This window comes from Antechinus flavipes, chromosome 1 (assembly GCF_016432865.1).
Source record: "Antechinus flavipes isolate AdamAnt ecotype Samford, QLD, Australia chromosome 1, AdamAnt_v2, whole genome shotgun sequence".
In the NCBI taxonomy this organism is placed as follows: domain Eukaryota; kingdom Metazoa; phylum Chordata; class Mammalia; order Dasyuromorphia; family Dasyuridae; genus Antechinus; species Antechinus flavipes.
Genome location: NC_067398.1, coordinates 645257746 through 645277072, shown reverse-complemented (window position 1 = coordinate 645277072; position 19327 = coordinate 645257746). Strand labels below are relative to the sequence as shown.

At 38.7% G+C, this 19327-nt stretch overlaps 1 long non-coding RNA gene across 1 annotated transcript; it reads left to right on the top strand.

Annotated features, from left to right (window-relative positions):
• The first annotated feature begins 1455 nt into the window (after nt 1-1455).
• On the top strand, nt 1456-6332 carry LOC127544555 (uncharacterized). Its single transcript, XR_007949473.1, has 2 exons — nt 1456-4603; nt 4691-6332. It is a non-coding gene; the product is annotated as an uncharacterized LOC127544555 (long non-coding RNA).
• Nucleotides 6333-19327: the final 12995 nt, after the last annotated feature.

Genomic DNA, 19327 nt, shown 5'->3' with positions numbered 1-19327 from the left:
CTTTACCTTTGCAGTTATATCCATTACAATTAGTTCTCCCTTCTGAGGCTAAGCTGAACAAGTTAATTCTCTCTTCAGTATGACACCTCTTCAAATATCCAAAGAAAATTTTCATGTCCCTTGAAGTCTTCTCTAGACCAACTATCCCTGAATCCTTCAATTTATCCTCATAGAGCATATTGTTCCATTCTATACTAGCAATTAGGGGACTTAGAGAAGAATATGAGAGATTTAAGGCAGGCCTATAGTTTGTAAAGAAATGGGATTAGGAATTATTTATCCTTAAGTAGAATGAGTTGCCACAAAAGGAAATATATTCTCTCTCGTTGAAAATCTTCAAGCAGAGGCTTGAAGGCCACTTGTCAGAATTGTTGTAGAAGGGATTCTTGTTCAAATATGGGTTGTAGCAGGTGACCAGTTAGGTCCCTTCTGATTAAAATTTAAGGAGCCCTTGACTCAAAATCTACTTTAGTCTAGTCAAAGATCTTAAACAAGACATGAGGCAGTAGATAACTATAGGAAAGAATATAACCAAGGAAGAAGATAAGATGGTGAAGTAGAGCCCAACATTTCTTTCAAACAATTTAAAAATAAGCCTCAAATTGAATTTTGGAGTGGTAAAGTCAACAAAAAGTCAGAATGAGACATTCTTCCAAGTCAAGACCACAGAGGAATTGGAAAGAGAGATTTATGACATGGGAGAGGAGCTATCATGTTGTGAAAGGAGTGGAGGACTTGGAATATGTTACTCTGGAAGGCAAAAGAGCTGGGACAACAAACAGAAATAATACGTCTAGCAAAACTGATTATAAATCTTCAAGGGGAAAAGAGATATTAAATAAAATAGAGGACTTTCAAGCATTTGATGAAAAGACCAAACTGAATAGGAAATTTGACTTTCAAATATTAGACTCAAGAGAAGCATAAAATGGTACACAGAAAAATCATAATAGAATTAATAAGGTGAAACTGCTTATCTTTATGGAATGCATATATTTTCTAAAAACTTTATTATTATTAGAGAAGTTAGAAGGATTATACATAGAAAGAGGGCATGGGAACAAGTTGATTATGTTGGAATGATGTAAGAAAAATGCATAGTTAAAAAAGAGGGATGTGTTGGCAGATGGGAGAAGGAAGAGAAAAAATGGAGGAAGTTATCTCATATAAAAGAGGTATACAAGGAAGAGATTTTATAGTGGAGGGGGAAATGATGTGTGTGTGTGGGGGGGGGCAGGCAACACTTGGACTTTCTATCTAAATTAGTTCAAAGAAGAAAAGATATATTTATGTATTTAATTGATAATAGATGTTGGAGTCCATTTCATTATAGTGAGATAAAGAATGTGACAACATACTGGGGCCAGGCGGAGAAGTTCTGATTATGAGCTCTTTGAAGTTTATTGATGTGTGTGTGTGTGTGTGTGTGTGTGTGTGTGTGTGTGAGAAAGAGAGAGAGAGAGAGAGAGAGACAGAGACAGAGAGGAGAGAATGGAAGGCAGATAAAAGAAGGCAGACTTTAGAGAAAGGCAAGACAAAAGAGATATGGATAAAAAGAAGAAAATAAGATAAGAGGGAAATGCCCAGTTAATAATTATAACTATGAATATGAATGGAATGAACCTTTCCATAAAATGGAGAGCAGAATGAGTTAGAAATCAGAGTCAATAAAATGTTATTTACAAGAAACATATTTGAAAAAGAGAGCCGTGTACAGAGTTAAAATAAGGATCTGAAGTAAAATTTATTATGCTTTGGTTGAAGTAAAAAGGCAGGAGGTAGCAATCATGGTTTCAGACAAAGCAACGCAAAAAATAGGCCTTTATTAAAAAGGATAAACAGGAAACAGGGAAATCACATCTTCCTAAAAGGAACCATAGACAATGAAGTAGTATCAATACAAAACATATATGCATCAAATGATAGTGTCCAAATTCTTAAAGGAAAAGTTAAATGAATTACAGGAGGGAAATAGACAATAAAACCATACTAATGAAGAACCTCAACTTTTCTCTCTCAAAGCTAGATAAATCTTTCTGTAAAATAAATAAGAAAGAAGTCAGACCTCTGAAGAAAACCGAATGGGAAGAGGAAAGAATATATCTTTTTGGTAACTATACTTGGTAACTTTGCAAAAACTGACCATATATTGAAGCATAAAAACCTTATAATCAAATGAAGAAAAGCAAAAATATTAAATGCATATTTTAGATCATAATACAATAAAAATTACATGAAAATAAGGAGCCATGGAAACATAGATTAAAAATTGATTGGAAACTAAATAATCTAATCCTAAAGAATGACTCAGTAAAAGAACAAATCATAGAAAGAATAAATAATTTCATTAAAGAGAATGACAACAATGAAACAACATAATAAAATTGTGAGATTAAGCCAAAGCAGTATTTAGGGAGAAATTTATATCTTTAAATGCCTACATCAAGAAAAGAGAGAAAGAGTAGATCAATGAATTGGATAGAAAAATAAACTATTAAAGATCCTGAAAGTAAAGAGATTAGTAATACTGAGATTTAAAAAAAAAAAGACATTGAACTAATAAATAAAACTAAAAACTGGTTTTATGAAAAACCCAGTAAAATAGGTAAACCATTGGTTATTTTAATTTTGAAAAAGAAAGAAGAAAGCCAAATTACAATGCTAGTGTTTAAGAGTAAAGGGGTGAATACATCATCAATAAAGATAAAATTAAAGCGATAATTAGGAGCTATTTTGTCCAATTATATGTCAACAAAATTGACAATCTAAGAAAAATGGACAAGTATTACAAAAATATAAACTACGTAGATTAACAGAAGGGGAAATTAAATGCTTAAACAAGCCTTTCTTAGAAAAATAAATGGAACAAGTTTTCAATTCAGAATCAGAGTAATTCACTGGTGAATTCTACCAAACATTTAAGAAAAAGTAATCCCAATACTATATGAACTATTTGAAAAAGTAGGTAAAAAAAGGAATTCTAACAAATTATTTAAATGACACAAACATGGTTTTGATACCTAAACGAGGGAAAGGAAAAACAGAGAAAGAAAGCTATAGACTAATTACCTTAATTTAAATAAAAAAACTAGCAAGGAGACTACAGAGCTATATCACAAAGATCATACAAAGATTTTATATTAGGTTTTATATTAGGAATTCAAAGTTGATTCAATATTAGGAAAACTATCAGCATAATTGACCATGTCAATAGAAAACTGTATAATTATGTCAGCAGATGCAATTTTAAGAAGCCTTTAAACAAAATACAACACCCATTCCCATTAAAAACACTAGATAGGGGAGTAGCTAGGTGGAAAAGTTAGCCCTAATCAGGAGAACCTGAATTCAAATCTGGCATTAGACACTTAACACCTCCTGGCGGTGTGACCCTGGGCAAGTCACTTAACCCCAATTCCCTCGGCAAAAACAAACAAAACAAAACAAAAAAACAAAAAACAACCCAAAACACTAGATAGCATAGGAATATCTGGAGCCTTTGTTAAAATGATTTCTTTGTTAAAATATGTCAAGTCATATTTATCTAAAATCAAGGACAAACATTCTCTACAATGGAGATAAAAATAAAGTCTTACCAATAAGATCAGGAGTAAAATAGGGATGTACATTATCACCACTTTTATTCAAATATGTGCTAGAAATGTTAGCTGTAGCAATGAAACAAAAAAAAAATTGAAATAAGAATTTCAGGCAAGGAGGAAGTAAAACTATCACTCTTTGCAGATATATGATGATATACTTAGAGAATCCTAGAGAATCAATTAAAAACTACTTGAAACAATAACTTCAACAAAATTGCAGGATATAAAATAAACTCACAAAAATCTTCAGCATCTGAGTGGGTCTGAAACCAGTCCTTAGATCTCAGAATCTGTACTATCACCAGCTGTTGCAAAAAGCTTTATTTGGAAGATCTAACCAATTTTTCTTTTTCCTGTATTGCCAGCTACTGCCCAAGAGATGTAAACCCCTCAGAGCCCAATTAAAGAAGCCAAACTGGAAAAGCTCTAAACATTCCATGCTTAGTGAAGTTATTGATGCAGAAATAGCATAAAGTCAAGTTAGAGGCCAGTCAAGGGACAAATCAGGAAAAGATCTGCAATTCACAAGTTTAGGATTTTTCTTTTGGCTAAAAGAATTTAATACCTTCTCAGCTCTTCAGAAAAGGAGGGATGTGAATCTGTTAGCAGAAGAGTGCTGATTCTATCCCAGGGCTTCATCAGTGATAGATGGCTCCAACAAAGAGGATTGACTACAGACAAGAATCACTCCCTCAATAGATCTGATTGTGCCCATTGGTACCCATTCTATTCTTCTGTCTCTATGTGTCCCTCTCTGTCTGTCTGTCTCCCTCTGTCTGTCTCTTTCTCACTCTCTCCCACTCCCTTTTTGTCTTTGTATCTGTCTATCTCTCTGTAGATGTCTCTCTCAGACTTCCTGTGGGAAAGGTGAAGGAATTTTTTATTTCATTCTTGCAGAAATGGTGGAAGTTTATACATAGTTGCAAGAATGAATATTTTCCTAAGTGAGCCTTGTTCAGGATCTCCTGGTCCTGGCTGCTTTTTCTGCTTCATATTGTGTGGTAAGGCAAATCCAATTTACAAATACTCAGAGATATCTTGTGTGAAGTGTTTATTTTAGTTTTTAGTTTTTTTTTTTTTTTTTTAAGAATCTTGCAAGAAGCGAACATCTTTCCACTGGAGTTCTACCAGTGGAAAGAGGTTAATTTCCACAGAGATTGAAGTTACTTATACAGTCGTGACCACAATCATCCATGACATCCCTCCTTCCCCTTATTCTGTTGATTCTCACTATCTCAGTTAATGCTTAGAAGTAATATGAACTTATTAAATTTTGACCTGAATTTTATGATGGTCAGTTTCACAAGTTTTACAACTGTTTGCAGGTATGTTTTATGGCGGTCAGTTTTGCAACTCCTTACAACTGTTTATCCTACTTCATTTTCCCAAATGTAATGACCATGTATTTAAAATCAGCTGGAGTCAGGAACTCAGGTTAAGGGGAAAATCTTCAGTCTTTATTGAAGTGAAGAGGTGAAAAAAGATTGCAATAGCAATATGGGCAAGAAGGATTGCGATAGCAATATGGGCAGCTGCGACAGGAAGCCAGCTAGCAGAGCGAGAGAGATCTGACCTCTCCTCCCCTTCCTTTTCCACTCCCCTGCCTCCACCCACCAGAATCATAATTTCCTATACAACACATCAGGACTTGCACAAAGAGTGGGCGGGGGCCATTCTTTCTCCAAGCTTATATATTAATAGAGTATGGTCCAATTACTATTTAGCCTCATGTGCTTGGGACCTCAGTGCATCAACTCAAGTCTCAGCCCATTACACCCAAATTCCCCAGATAAATTGAATCTAAGTTATAAATTTAATCTCCTTAGTTAATGATTTTATAGGAAACCTTATAATTCCCCACAAAAAGGAGATTTGTTTAGAGGTAAGTAATCTATTAAGATAGAATAACCAAGGAGACTTAATTTACCTCAGGCTTTCTCAACAAATAGAGATTACCCAGTTTATAGACTTCTTAGAATATCTCCAGGCCATTAAATAGTTAGATTCTTCTCTACGCAGTTAAGTAAAGGTCCAGGAAATAAGATATTTCTACTAAAAGAGCAAGCCTTTTGTTTTCTTTCCCAGAGCCTTAATGATTAAGAGACCTTTGCAAGTGGGTCTGGAATTATCAAGTGAGAAGTCCTCAGTTTCCCATTACACTTAATATTAAATTGCCTGACTATAGGTTACTAAACTGTGATCTTGAGATGTATATTTCTAGCTTTGAAGACAACGTTTTCAGTTTAAGAAGTTAAGAACTCCCTTAGTTGGTGTTGGCTGTATTATGGGAAATGTCCATACAACTATAATTACATATATTAGCAGAAAAAATGACCTCTTACAGAACAATGAGCTCAAACCCTAATCATTGTTTTCAGAAAAACATGGATTCTTGAAAAAGTATTGCACTAAGAAGATTAAAAGCCTATATGCAACAATTTCACGGAATGCTTTCTGTTTTTAAATATATATACATTTGTATTGATTTATTTTCTTGACATATTTTCTACTGTACTCTTGTCTCTACCCTTCTCAGAGAGCCATTTTTCTTAATAAACACTTTTTTAAAAAGAAGAAAAAATAAGAAGAAATTCTATACAAATAATTAGCATGTCCCAAACTGTGCTCCACACCCAATGTCCTCACATCTTCAATTAAATGGTGAGGAGAAGGTTTTTATTATATTTTGTCTTTGGAGAAATCTTGGTCATTAAAATTTTCAGCATTTAATTTCAATTGTTTGTTGTTATTGTTGTTCCATCCTTTTGTATTGTTGTAATCATTGTGTAGAATGTTTCTTTGGAACAATTTACTTTGTTTTGCATCAGTGTATATAAGCTTTTCCATGTTTTTCTGTATTCATCATCTTTATTCTTTCTTATATCATAGTAGTGTTTCATTAAGTCATGTATCACAATTTGCTTAGCTATTCCCAACTGAGAATCTTTAGTTCATTATCTTTCTACCAGGATATGGAAAACATGATTCATCAGTTTCCTGGCATCATATTTAGTTTCATTGATTGGAATTTTTAAAAGTCTTTCTCAGTTGTTTTTATTCACAATGTTGTCACCACTGTATAAATTGTTCTACCAGTTTTTCCCATTTTCTTCTTGACTGGTTTGTACAAATCCTCCCAGGTTTTTCTGAATCTTTTCCTCTTGTCATTTCTTTGTATAAGAGGCTATTCTATTGCTTAGTCTTAAAAACTCTGAGTCATATCAATTAAACTTCTCCAAGGAGGTTGCCCTGGAAATAGGTGCAGAAAGAATTGATGGGATTAAATGAGTCTTACCAAACCCAGCCTAGCAATTTTTTTTGGCCTGATGTGAATTAGTGTAAGGAAGACATATCTTTGTAATATGAAACTACCACTTCTTTTTCAACTGAGTCATCAGCATTGGGATGATGATATTGCTGAAAGTGTGCTACAAATTTTTTTAAGTGAAGTAAAATTTTTTTAAAAAACCATTAAAAAACTGTGTGCTTATGTGGATGTGAGTCCTAAAAGCGTGTGTGTGTGTGTGTGTGTGTGAAGCAAAATCATTATTTTAGCTCCCTGAAATGTGTTTTTAAAGTGCTATGTGTAATGTCATGCTAATATTCCATTAGAAGTTTGTATTTTTTTCTTTTCCAGAAAATATAATGAATAATTGACTAATCTCATTGTTATAAAGAACTGCTTGTTTTTACCATCATGTCTTGAATTGTAAAATAGAAAATATTTAACTATTCTCTTCCTTAGAATAACTAGTAATTTAGCAGGCAAGGAACAATTTCTTTGGGTGGTTTTAAAATATCTAAATTTATTTATCTAATAAGAACTAACTTTTATATGGTGTTTACCATGTGCCAGGTACTGTGCTAAATGCTTTTAGAATTGTTATCTCATTTGAATCTCACAACAACCCTGTAAAGTAGGTGCTACTAATATGAGATATGATGTGGGGTTTGTCATCAAATGATGGCAAGCACCAAAATTGGGGTTCAGTCATGTGAAGAATTCACAACGGCCATTCTCTTTGGCAAAAGGGAGATTTATTTATAAGAAGAGGTTACAGAAAAAAAATGAAGGGAGACAATAGACACCAGGAATGGTAAATAGGAAATAGAATTGGGAGAGCATATGAAAGACAAGTTTCTGAGTGGAACTCACAATTACCCACTAAAAAGGGAGCACCCCATGACATTGAGGCATGCCCTTAGCTGACAGGCTAAATCCTGAAAGGGACTTAATATTCTAAAAGAGTTAGTTAACTGTGAGGAGAAGAAGTGGGATTGGGAAGCACGATGGATTTAGGGGAGATAAGCACATGACATGGAGGAGGGGAAAAGACACCATAAGGCAGAATGCTGTGGTGGGCTGACTGACCCACAGGAAGGTAGCAGGCATGAGATGGCCCACAAGTAGGTTTTATAGGGAAAATTTAATCTCAAGGGCATAACGGGGATTTCTATAGAGGGTGGGTCTCAGGAGTTTGATATAACTTGGATTTCAGACAGGACCACCTCCCCAAAGGGTGGGACCATGGAGCTAAACTGATTTCTATCAGAACCTTCTGCCTGCTTGCCGCAGGAATCAATTTTTATCAATTTCTCTGTTAACCAACCTAACACTGAAAATCTCATCATTACTACTTACCTCCATTTTATAGATGAGAAAACTGAGGCAAACAGAAATAGCTTTTCCAATGTCACATAGCCAGTAAGTATCTGAGATCATATTTGCATCAGTTTTTCCAGTACTCAATCTTTTGTGCCACCTAGGTGCTTCCTTTTAATTCCATTGTATTATCTTGTAGTGTTCCAGAATTTATTGCATCCTGTTATGTCACTGTTTGGGGAAATTGCACTACCCAAACTGACTACTCAGGAGTCACTCCAAATGATGTACAGAAAGAATTTATTAGAATCTCGAGAAGCGGACCGTCCTGGCCTGTGGGCCTGAAAGGACAGCAAAGATACCCACAGGAGGAGAGTCATTCACTTGAAGATGCTTACAACTTTTATACATTTCAGACAAAAAAACCCCCCAAATCCCACCCTTTACAGGCTGTGAATGGTTACATAAACCTTTATCTCCCTATTTGGTCAGTAGAATGCAGTGAAAAAGGTGATATATAGCTTTGGCCACTTAATTCCTTCTTTGGACAATGGAATGCAGTCCAGGTCTCATCTAAAATCACGTGACTGGGGCCTATAGGCCTGATCTACTTCAGTTAACAGTCTCTGATCAATATGTGCTCAATCTGTAAGTTCTTCACCTTTCCACACATCACTAATCTGTTATTCACATTCATTGGCCCCTTAATTCCTTCTTCTTCCTCCCACCCCCATTATTATTCATCTACTTTGTCTCCTTCTTCACACTTTCTATTATTCACTCATTTTTTAATCTGTCCTGTACCTGCTCATCCAGTTTCTAATCATGTACCCTCTCCTACTTTGCTTCCCTTTTTGTATTCAGCCCCAATTTTTATTCTTTCACACTTTTTCCTGTTCATTTGCATATTCTTTCCTCCCCAGTCATGATCTCTTAATTCCTGTTGAGGTATAAGACAAATCAATAATATTAGGGTTCCCAAGTCGGTGATGCAGATATAGCAAAAGAATTCGCAGATTCAGTTTATCTCCAAGTTAAGGGGCAGAAATTTAGTATGCTGTTAATAGCAGGCTAAGTTCCAAAAGAATTTAGCTAAGTAAGAACCAGGAGCAAGAAGATAAATTTATGTAAAAAGATAGCAAGATCAGGGATTTCATATTACTAATATGCTCATTTTATGGCTTAGAGGCAGAACTGAGGAGAGGTCTTAGAGGTGAAATTGAGGAGTATTGAATTCTATGGCTTAAAGGTGGAGTTGTACCCCATTATTGAATTCTATGGCTTAGATTCTTTCAGAAACTTTGTTATTACTGACTAATAGATAATTATCTGCTAGTCAGCATTGTTTGTGAAACTACAGCACTCCTAAAGCCAGGTAGCCTTAGGGTTATTGCTTACATCCTCCCTAGGAACTACATTACATTACTGCCCCCTCAAGCAATTGGGACCCAAATTCATTTGGGGCAAAGGGAGGAAAGTCTCATCTTCTGGAGCTGCTTTAGGCTGACAAGGTTAGAGCTGGCCCTGCCTAGCTGAGTCCAGACTGAGGAGGAGAAAAACATGACCTGAATATGGTGGCAGCAGCATCCAGGGATACTGAGTCTCAGAATTAGTAGCTGGTGGTATTTAGATTGAACAAGGAGTTGGAAGTTCATGGCCTGAAGTCTGGAAGATACAAAGCTCACAACTAGGATGGGAGAAAACAATCAACTTAGAATAAGTGGAGGATAACAATAACAAAAAGCTAGGATGAAGAAAAGGAGGATACAGAAAAGTTCATCCTTCTCCATCCAGCATGTTTCATTTCCAATGTTTCCCAGGGATCCTGCGGAATAGTAGTTTCAGGTCCTCTATGGATTTATAGATATATCCAGGAAGATTTCAGGGAAATGAGAAATAGGAGAAGCACTTTTAATTCTAGAAATATGAGTCCACCTGGGAAGGCCTTCGAGTTTAACTGAAGTTGGAATAGTCAGAATGACTCTATCTGGTCCTTCCCATTTCATACCAGGAGTCAGTACTTCCAAGATTTCAAGTAAACAATGTCCCCCAGATTTAGTGAGGTGACAGTCTGAGCATGAGCATCTGTGGATTTAGGGAGATGTTTATTTGCATTTTTAGAAAGAGCCTTCTGAACTGCACCAAGCTGTATGGCAAACAGTGATCAGATGCTATTCCGAATCTACAAGAATATCAGAGGTTTGTGTGGAAAGGTAAAGATTAAGCATTTCTCCATCATTCCAGAAGATTGAGGATACCAGGGAGAGTGAAGATGATAAGTAATCTTAAGTATCTCAACCACAGCTTAGGTAATTTGAGAAATAAAGGCTGGGCCATTGTCCCTTTGTAAAGATTTGGGCAGGCTGAAACATGTTATGATTTCTTTTAGTAAACACTTTGATACCTCCTGGGCTTTTCAGTTCTACAAGGGAAAGCTTCTCCCCAACTTGTAAAGGTGTCAACAAAGACCAAAAGTAGTTTGAAGTCCCTTTAAGGGGGCATATGTGTAAAATTTATCTGCCAGTTCTCCCCTGGGTATGTCCCCCTCCTCTGGGTGGACTTCAGGAGGGGAGGTTAACAGTCTCTTCAGGATTTACTTGGGAACTAACAGGGCAGGTCTGGCAAACCTGTCTAATTGTTTCTTCCAGTTTGTGGCCAGTGAAAATAGATTTCACAATGGATTGGAGGGTATTCTTTCCCAAGTGAGTAGCTTCATGTAGACCAAAAAAGTTTCCACTGGCTGGCCTCTGGAATGAGAAGTAGGCCTGAGGGTATTTGAACCCAGAAGGGGAAAGGGTATATTCCTCCCCCCCTCCCTTTTTTTTTTTAGCAAGTGCCTGCTCCTGGGAGCTATATGAGAGAATATCAGAGTCGGGGGATTGGGAAATCAAAGGTGCCATGGTCAGGGGCAAATGGTGTTATGCCACAGTTCTCTTTAACTGTCTTGACTCAGTTTCCCTGTCTCAGTTTCCTTAACTGTTCTGTCTCTGACCCAGTAAAACTAAGGATTATTCGCTCTTGGGTTATAAATTAGCAAGATAAAAGAGTAGATCTCCTGACTCTTTTATGGATTTACAATATCCCTTAAAATATTCCAGGATAACCCACGATATCTTTACTTCTTTGTCTCCGGATTTTTAGGGTTTTATGGCTTCCCCTCCCTGATAAAAATTTTCCCTCCCTTTCTCTTCTTTGTCTCCAAAAAGGTATTTAAGAAGTTGGGGTTCTTCCATTCATGGCTGGAGAATGGTGTCTGGCAGCTGTATGCTGGACGCTGGATTCTTTGGGTCCTCCAGCCCTGGGACCAATATGGATTCCTTGGTCCCAGTATACTTATCTCTGTCTGACTGGATAATCTGAGATGAGAGTCCTATCCAGTCAATCTTACTCTCCCATTAATAAAAATATTAAAACTCTCTAATCTCTCTCCTGCCTCAGTTTCTCCGGCATTACATGGGTAGCTCAATCTGCAAGCCTGTTTTCCTTGGCCTGAAGTGAATCCATGTTCTGTTGTCCTATGCAAAATATGACAGAAATGTCTCTAGGTCCATGTGATGAAGGGACCCCAAAATTCTCTGAAAACTCTTTCAAGAAGAAATTCTGCTTGAATCCTGCCTCTGTGAGACCCACCCCAAGGAACCAAGATAAAGTGGTTTATCTTGGTGGGACTAGTTGAAGTATTCAGTTCCAAAAATTTCTATCCCTATTGTTGGCTCAAAACTACTCCCAGTAAGGGGTCTCATCTAGGCCTGGGGGCAGTGACAACAGTGAGGGAATCTCATTCAACTGAAACTTCTGTCTCAGATTTCCTTATAAAAACGGCAGATTTTAAACTTACTCCTTGCAAAGGACCTAATATGCCATCTCTGGCATGGCAGCAAACTCTGCCCACTGGAATATTCTCTTTCAGCCTTACCCTTTCTTTATCCTCACCTATTTCCCTAATGAGACTTTATACCTCTCTATTGAGATCTCTCTGCTAGAAACTTTACTTCTCTGTTGGGACCCTCCCACAAGGAATTCAGCCTTTCTATTCATGCATAGCAAAGGCTGACTTCCCAATACCAATGATAAACTTTTTTAAAATCAGTCTAGCTTTTCAGGATCTTAAATTCCTTTACAAAGGACCTCTGCCCTGCCATAAGGGGGTTCCCACAACTCCTTACCTTGTGCCAGAAGCTAAGGGGTTTAGGGGAGCCAAACCTTTTCATTTGGTAGAGCCATGTGTACATATGTCATTGAGAACTCACACTGGTGGCTGGATCTTGGAGACGTTAGTCTCATTCAGCCCTGGGACCAAACCATGGATTCATTTGGTCCCAGTAAATCTCTCCCTTTCAAATAATGTAATGCCAGAGAAACTGAGGCAGGAGAGAGATTAGAGAGTTTTTAATATTTTATTAATGGGAGAGTAAGATTGACTGGACAGGACTCTCGTCTCAAATTATCCAGTCAGACAGAGATAAAGATATACTGGGACCAAGGAATTCATGTTGGTCCCAGGTCTGGAGGAGACTATCATCTCAAAGAATCCAGCATCCAGCATCCACCCACCAGCCGCCATTCTCCAGCAATGAATGGAGAATCTCTAACCTTTATATACCTTTTGGAGACAAAGAAGAGGGAAAGAGTGGGAAAGAGCGGGAAAGCCCAGCTGGAAAAGGCTATGAATCAAAAAAGAACCCAGAGACAGGATGTCTGAATACCCAGAGATAAAGATGTTAGTGAAATATCTTGGAATATTTTAGAGGGATGTTGTAAATTCTCAAGGACAGAAGATAATCAGGAAGTCTACTCTCTTGCTTGGGCTAACAATTTATAACCTTAGACTAATTGGTCCTCAGCCTTCATGGACCAGAGGGAGATTTACAGCTTAGGGGAGTAATTAGGAAGACTGAGACAAGGGAACCTTGTACAAGGAAACTGAGTCAGGACAGTTAAAGAGAACTGTGGCATAACAATAAAATATTAAATACTCTCTAATTTCTATCTTGCCTCAGTTTCTCCAGCATGATAAAGGCAAGCCCTTTTCATGCCTTTTCTATAGCCCCCAGAAGTTTAGGGATGATATGACTGAGTCCTACTACTCCTCTGGTAAATACCTCCCAGGATCTGCTGCAGCTGGGCCCCTGTTTCCAACAACTGTGTCTAGGAAGTTTGAAGAGCTAACTTCTGCAGCTTCCTCTGAATGTCTGGGGCAGACTGATTAATAAAAATGCATCCTGGGAATAGTGGTCCCCTCTAAAGAAGTGAGGTCCAGGTTAATGTATTTCTTTTACAAGTCACCGGGAAGGATTTTCCTCACTCCTTGGGTAACTTCCTTAAGTTTTTCATAACTAATTTGCTTCTTAATTCTCTTATTCATTTCTTCAGTAAGGCAGATTAGAAAAATGATCCCTCCTCTCTTTAGGGATCTGCAGAAGTTAGCCATAGGTCTTCAAACTTCCTAGACACTTGTTCAGGGTTTGTCCAGGCTTTCCCTCACTCTATCATGATGGCCAGGGTAACTTTGGATGCAGCAGATAAGTCCTTAGAATTTCTCTTTAACATGGGGTCTCATGCCCTGGTATAGGGCCTCCACTCTTCTCCCCTCATAAGAAGATGAAGGAGAACTTAGGAACAGTTTTGAGACCTTTGCATACCATTGCATAAAGATTCACAATTTCTTTTTGCCTTTGAATGGGCAAGTCTGGGGGAACCTAACTCCCAATGATTAACATGGAAAATCCTACCTCAGGACTTCTGAGCCCCACTTATTTGGACAGGCTCTGGCTAAAGATTTTTTTTCTGAGATAATGGGGGTTAAGTGACTTGCCCAGGGTCACACAGCTAGAAGTGTTAAGTGTCTGAGGCCAGATTTAAACCCAGATCCTCCTGACTTTAGGGCTGGTGCTCTATCCACTGTGCCATCTAGCTGCCCTTCACTGGCTAAAGATTTAAGAGACCCGGAATTGCTTAATAGCAACCTCATCCAGTATGCTGATGATAAAGTATCTGTCTCAGGTTTACGTTGCCTGTGAGCCTGTTAGGTATTTGGGCCATGGATTCACTCCCACCTCCCGTTTCCTCACAGCAGAGAAGAAGCAGGTGATCTTGTCACTCCCTGAATCTGCCTCAGAGAAACAGCTGCATACTTTCCTGGGCATGGCTGGATTTTGTAGAATCTGGTTACCTAATTTGGGAATATTGCCACGCTCCTCTATGATTCTATTCAAGGCCCTGACACATTTCCCCTCAACTGGGGCTCCGATCAGACCAAGATTTTTAAGACCCTGAAAGCTAAACTAACCTCTGTCCCAGCATTAGCTCTGCCTAATTTAGAAAAGCCATTTACTCTGTATGTTGACGAAAAGTGGGATCAGGCCCTACGGGTCTTGACTCAGTTACTGGAGCCCAATCCCACACCTGCTGCTTCCTTCTCAAAGAAACTTGATTTAGTGTCCCTAGGATGGCCCTCCTGTCTTAGAGCAGTAGCTGCCACAGCCCTTATAATTGAGGAAGCCTCCAAGTTCACCTCAGGGCAATCACTGGAGGTTCTAACGCCCTCCCAGGTTCAGAGCATTTTGGAAGCCAAAGGGCATCAGTGGCTTTACAGTGGGAGGCTTACCAGGTATCAGGTTCTCCTGTTAGACCATCCCTACTTGACTCCCCTCAACCCTGCCAACCTGCTCCCTGACAACAATGAGTCTGGAGATATTATTCACAATTGTGAGGAAGCTTTAGATTCTGTCTACTCCCATCGACTTGACTTGAAGGACATTCCTCTCAACAATCCAGGGTGAATGATTTACTGATGGGCCCAGTTTTCTTGAGAATGGGGAAAGAAAGGTTGCTCTGTAGTGACCTGAGGCTTGGAGGCTAAGCCACTTTCCCTGGGATCTCCCCCAAAAGAGCTGAAATCATTGCCCTTGCCAGAGCTTTAGAATTGGGGAAAAGAATGAGAGTAAGCATCTATACTGACTCCAAATATGCCTTTTATATTTTGCATTCTTATGGGGCTAAATGGAAAGAAAGGGCATTTTTGACAGCCAAACATTCCCCATTAAATATGCAAAGGAAATTCTACAATTACTTCAAGTTCTCCATGTGATGAAATTAGATTCAGGGAACCAAAATGATGAGATTAGGGTTCCTGGTGGTCAGGGAGTTAAAGGATGAGGTTAGTGGCAAGTTCGGGGTTCAGGGAACCAAATGAAAAGGTTTGGCTCCCCTAAACCCCCTTAGCTTCTGGCACAAGGTAAGGAGTTGCGGGAACCCCCTTCTGGCAGGGCAGAGGTCCTTTGTAAAGGAATTTAAGATCCCGAAAAGCTAGATTGATTAAAAAATAGTTTATCATTGGTGTTGGGAAGTCAACCTTTGCTATGCATGAATAGAAAGGCTGAATTCCTTAGTGGCAGGGTCCCGACAGAGAAGTAAAGTTTCTAGTAGAGAGATCTCAACAGAGAGGTATAAAGTCTCATTAGGGAAATAGGTGAGGATAAAGAAAGGGTAAGGCTGAAAGAGAATATTCCAGTGGGCAGAGTTTGCTGCCATGCCAGAGATGGCATATTAGGTCCTTTGCAAGGAGTAAGTTTAAAATCTGCCGTTTTTATAAGGAAATCTGAGACAGAAGTTTCAGTTGAATGAGATTCCCTCACTGTTGTCACTGCCCCCAGGCCTAGATGAGACCCCTTACTGGGAGTGGTTTTGAGCCAACAATAGGGATAGAAAATTTTGGAACTGAATACTTCAACTAGTCCCACCAAGATAAATCACTTTATCTTGGTTCCTTGGGGTGGGTCTCACAGAGGCAGGATTCAAACAGAATTTCTTGACAGAGTTTTCAGAGAATTTTGGGGTCCCTTCATCACATGGACCTAGAGACATTTCTGTCATATTTTGCATAGGACACCAGAAGATGGATTTATCAGGCCAAGGAAAACAGGCTTGCAAATTGAGCTACCCATTTGCCCCTGACCATGGCACCTTTGATTTCCCAATCAAAAGAAACAAATATTCAGTCAATTAACTTAAAAACGGGCCTCTCTCTTGAAATCATTTGCCAAAACCAAGCTGGAAAACACTTAGTGGGGGGGTGGAGGGAGAGAAGGAAGGAGAGGATTCCACGTCCGACCTTCCATATCAGACTTAATTGGGGGAAAGGGATTTCACATGGCCTCCCTTCTGCCCTTCCCCTATTCCACATGGCATTTCTCCTAACTCCACCATGCTTCCTGTCTCCCTATTCAACTTCCTCTTTCCCTCTTGCTACATATAACAAATTACCCAATGTAATTACCAAAGTTTCAGAAAGTAACATACTTTGCCTAATTAGAGGCATGTGACCCCTTTCAGGCAAGTTAACAGAACCTCTCTCTAAGAAGCTATTGTTCTTGTTCTTAAGATAACCAAATGTAGCCTGCATAGGCACCAGTAAAATTATTCCCCACAATTTTAAAATTGCCCAAAAGAATACTCAGAACAAATCTGGCATGCAAAGGCAACAGTAAAATTATTTTATAATTTCAGAATCATCCTAAAATTCCTAATCAAATATTTTCTCCTGCCTGAGTTCCAAAGCAATTAGCACAAACTCCTTTGTCCTCCAGAGGTCTTATCTGCCTAGCCCACTCTAGGTCAGGCTTGAATTTCATTCAGGTAAAGTTTTATTGCTCTTTGCCTTGAAATCCTACTAGCTGGCTTTGAAATCTGCTCCAAAGGGGGGAAAAAAAAATCAGCCAGTTTAAAATACTTACAAATTAGTGCAACAAGTTAAAAGTTTAATATCACAAGCAAATTTTATACTAAGTCCAATTACAACATTGAAATAACCAATTTTTAATCATTGTTCTTAAAACTTTAGCGGAGCTCTTAACCAACAGAACAGACAGACAAGTCACACAGAACACAGAACACACAGACATAGACTGTGCAGTTACAACATTTAACACACATAACCAGAGAGTGCCCAAAAAAGCACTCAAAATCAGATCAGACCAGATGTGTCTTAGAAGACAAACCAGAGGAGATCACCCAAGCATCCCAGAATGATACCCTTCTCAGAATTTAATGCCTGTCTGCATTTTATTATTCTGAGAATCCGGATGCTAGCACAGACAGACAGAACAGGGAAACAGATCAGATTATGTCCTAAAACAAACATTCAGACTTACTCTCCAGTGGCCAAAATGGAGTGTCCACGGTCAGGCATGTGTGGCTATGACTGAAAACTGCTTTCTTTCCCAGAGACTCTGGAAACAAATCCAAAGGGCCAGCCTCTCCAAGCAGAGAACCCAGATCCCCAGCCCCCGAGGCCCAAGGGAGAGACCCGAAGGTCTCTGATCTCTAATCCTGCTCTCATTTTCTAATATCTCAGTGGGAAGCCTCCAAGATGTAATGCTGGAGAAACTAAGCAAGATAGAGATTAGAGAACAAGAGATTTACTGGGACCAAATAGATCCATGGGTTGGTCCCAGGGCTGAATGAGACTGTGGTCTTTAAGAATCCAGCAAACAATTTGAGCTCTCAAAGACATATATACACATAGCTCAGATACAGAGGGCAGACTGAGGCAGGGGTGGAGTCAGAGCTGAGAGCAGGAATGGAATTCTGACAGGGTGGGGGGAGATACTGGAGATGGGAAGAAGCATCTTCATAAGATGATATCTGATATTTTGATAGCTGGGGATAGCAGAGGCATTCTGATATTCTAAAATATAAGATCCTTTATCCTTATCAATTATTTTGATGATTAAGAGGGAGGGGTGGTTTTGCAGGATTGAACAGAACAATTGAGGCAGAACAATTCAGGGAAACTGAGGCAGGACAATTTAGGGAAACTGAGTCAGGATAATTAGGGGAAATGAGTCAGGATAATAAAAGAGAACTGTGGCACAACACCTTAACAAGGAGGATATAAAATTTGGGGCTCCCCGTGTGGGCCATCAAATGCTGAGGTGGAGGACATCCCAACAAGGTTAGGGTTCCCAGGTTAGTGTCACAGGTATGGCAAAAGAATTCACAAACTCAGTTTGTCTCCTGATTAAGGGACAAAGATTTACTATGCTGCTAATTGTGGCTAAGTTCCAAAAGAATTTAGCAAAGAATCAGATGTAAGAGACAAATTTATAGGGAAAAAAATTAGAAAGATCAGGTGGTTCGAGTCACTATATGCTAATTTTATGGCTGAGAGGCACAACTGAGGAATGGTCTTAGAGGTGGTTTTGAAGGAGTATTAAATTCTATGGCTTAGAGATGCAGTTGCACATACATATTGAATTCTATTACTTAGATAGTCTCAGAAACTTTGTTATTACTGACAACCAGATTGTTATCTGACAGCCAGCATTGTTTGTGGAACTACAGCACGCCCAAGGCCAGATAGCCTTAGGGTTATTGCTATATCCTCCCTGGGAAGTACACTACATCATTAACATCCTTCTTATCTGAAGAAAACTCTCTTTTGCTTATCTCCTTAGGGGTAACAATAGACAGTATGGTCCATAAAGAACATGAAGCCTCAATGCCAAAAGCTGTAAGGACAGAAGCAACTGAAAGAAGGCAGGAATGGGAAGATTCACCAGTGTTGAGCAAAAGGGAGTGTCATGGTGGAAATGAGGAAAGCAGGAACAATGGCCAGCCAGGGCTGAGTGGTCTGACATGAATATTTCTCTTTCTTTCCCATATCTATCCATCCATCTACCTATTTTTTCTTTCTCTTCATGCGTCTATGTGATGAGATCTCCAATGTTAGATGTGGTTAGCAGAGGAATTGATAAAAATTCATCCCTGTGACAGGCAGGGAGAAGACTGATAGAGATCAGTTTAGCTCCATGGTCCCTCCCTTTCAGAAATTGTTCCAGTTAGAAATATGAGGTATATCAAATCCCTGAGACCCACCCTCTATAGAAGTCGTGAGCAGTTTCACCTTGCCATTCCTTGTCAGAAATCCCAGTCATGACCCTGAGGTTAAATTTTCCCTATAAAATCTACTGATGGGTCATCCCATGGCTGCAGGATGCTACTGTGCCTTGAGATGTCTTTCTCCTTCCTCTTTCCCCCATATCATGTAGTATCTCTCCTAACTCTACTCTGTTTCTCAACTCCAACTTCTCCTTACAGTTAACTCTTTTGGGATACTAAG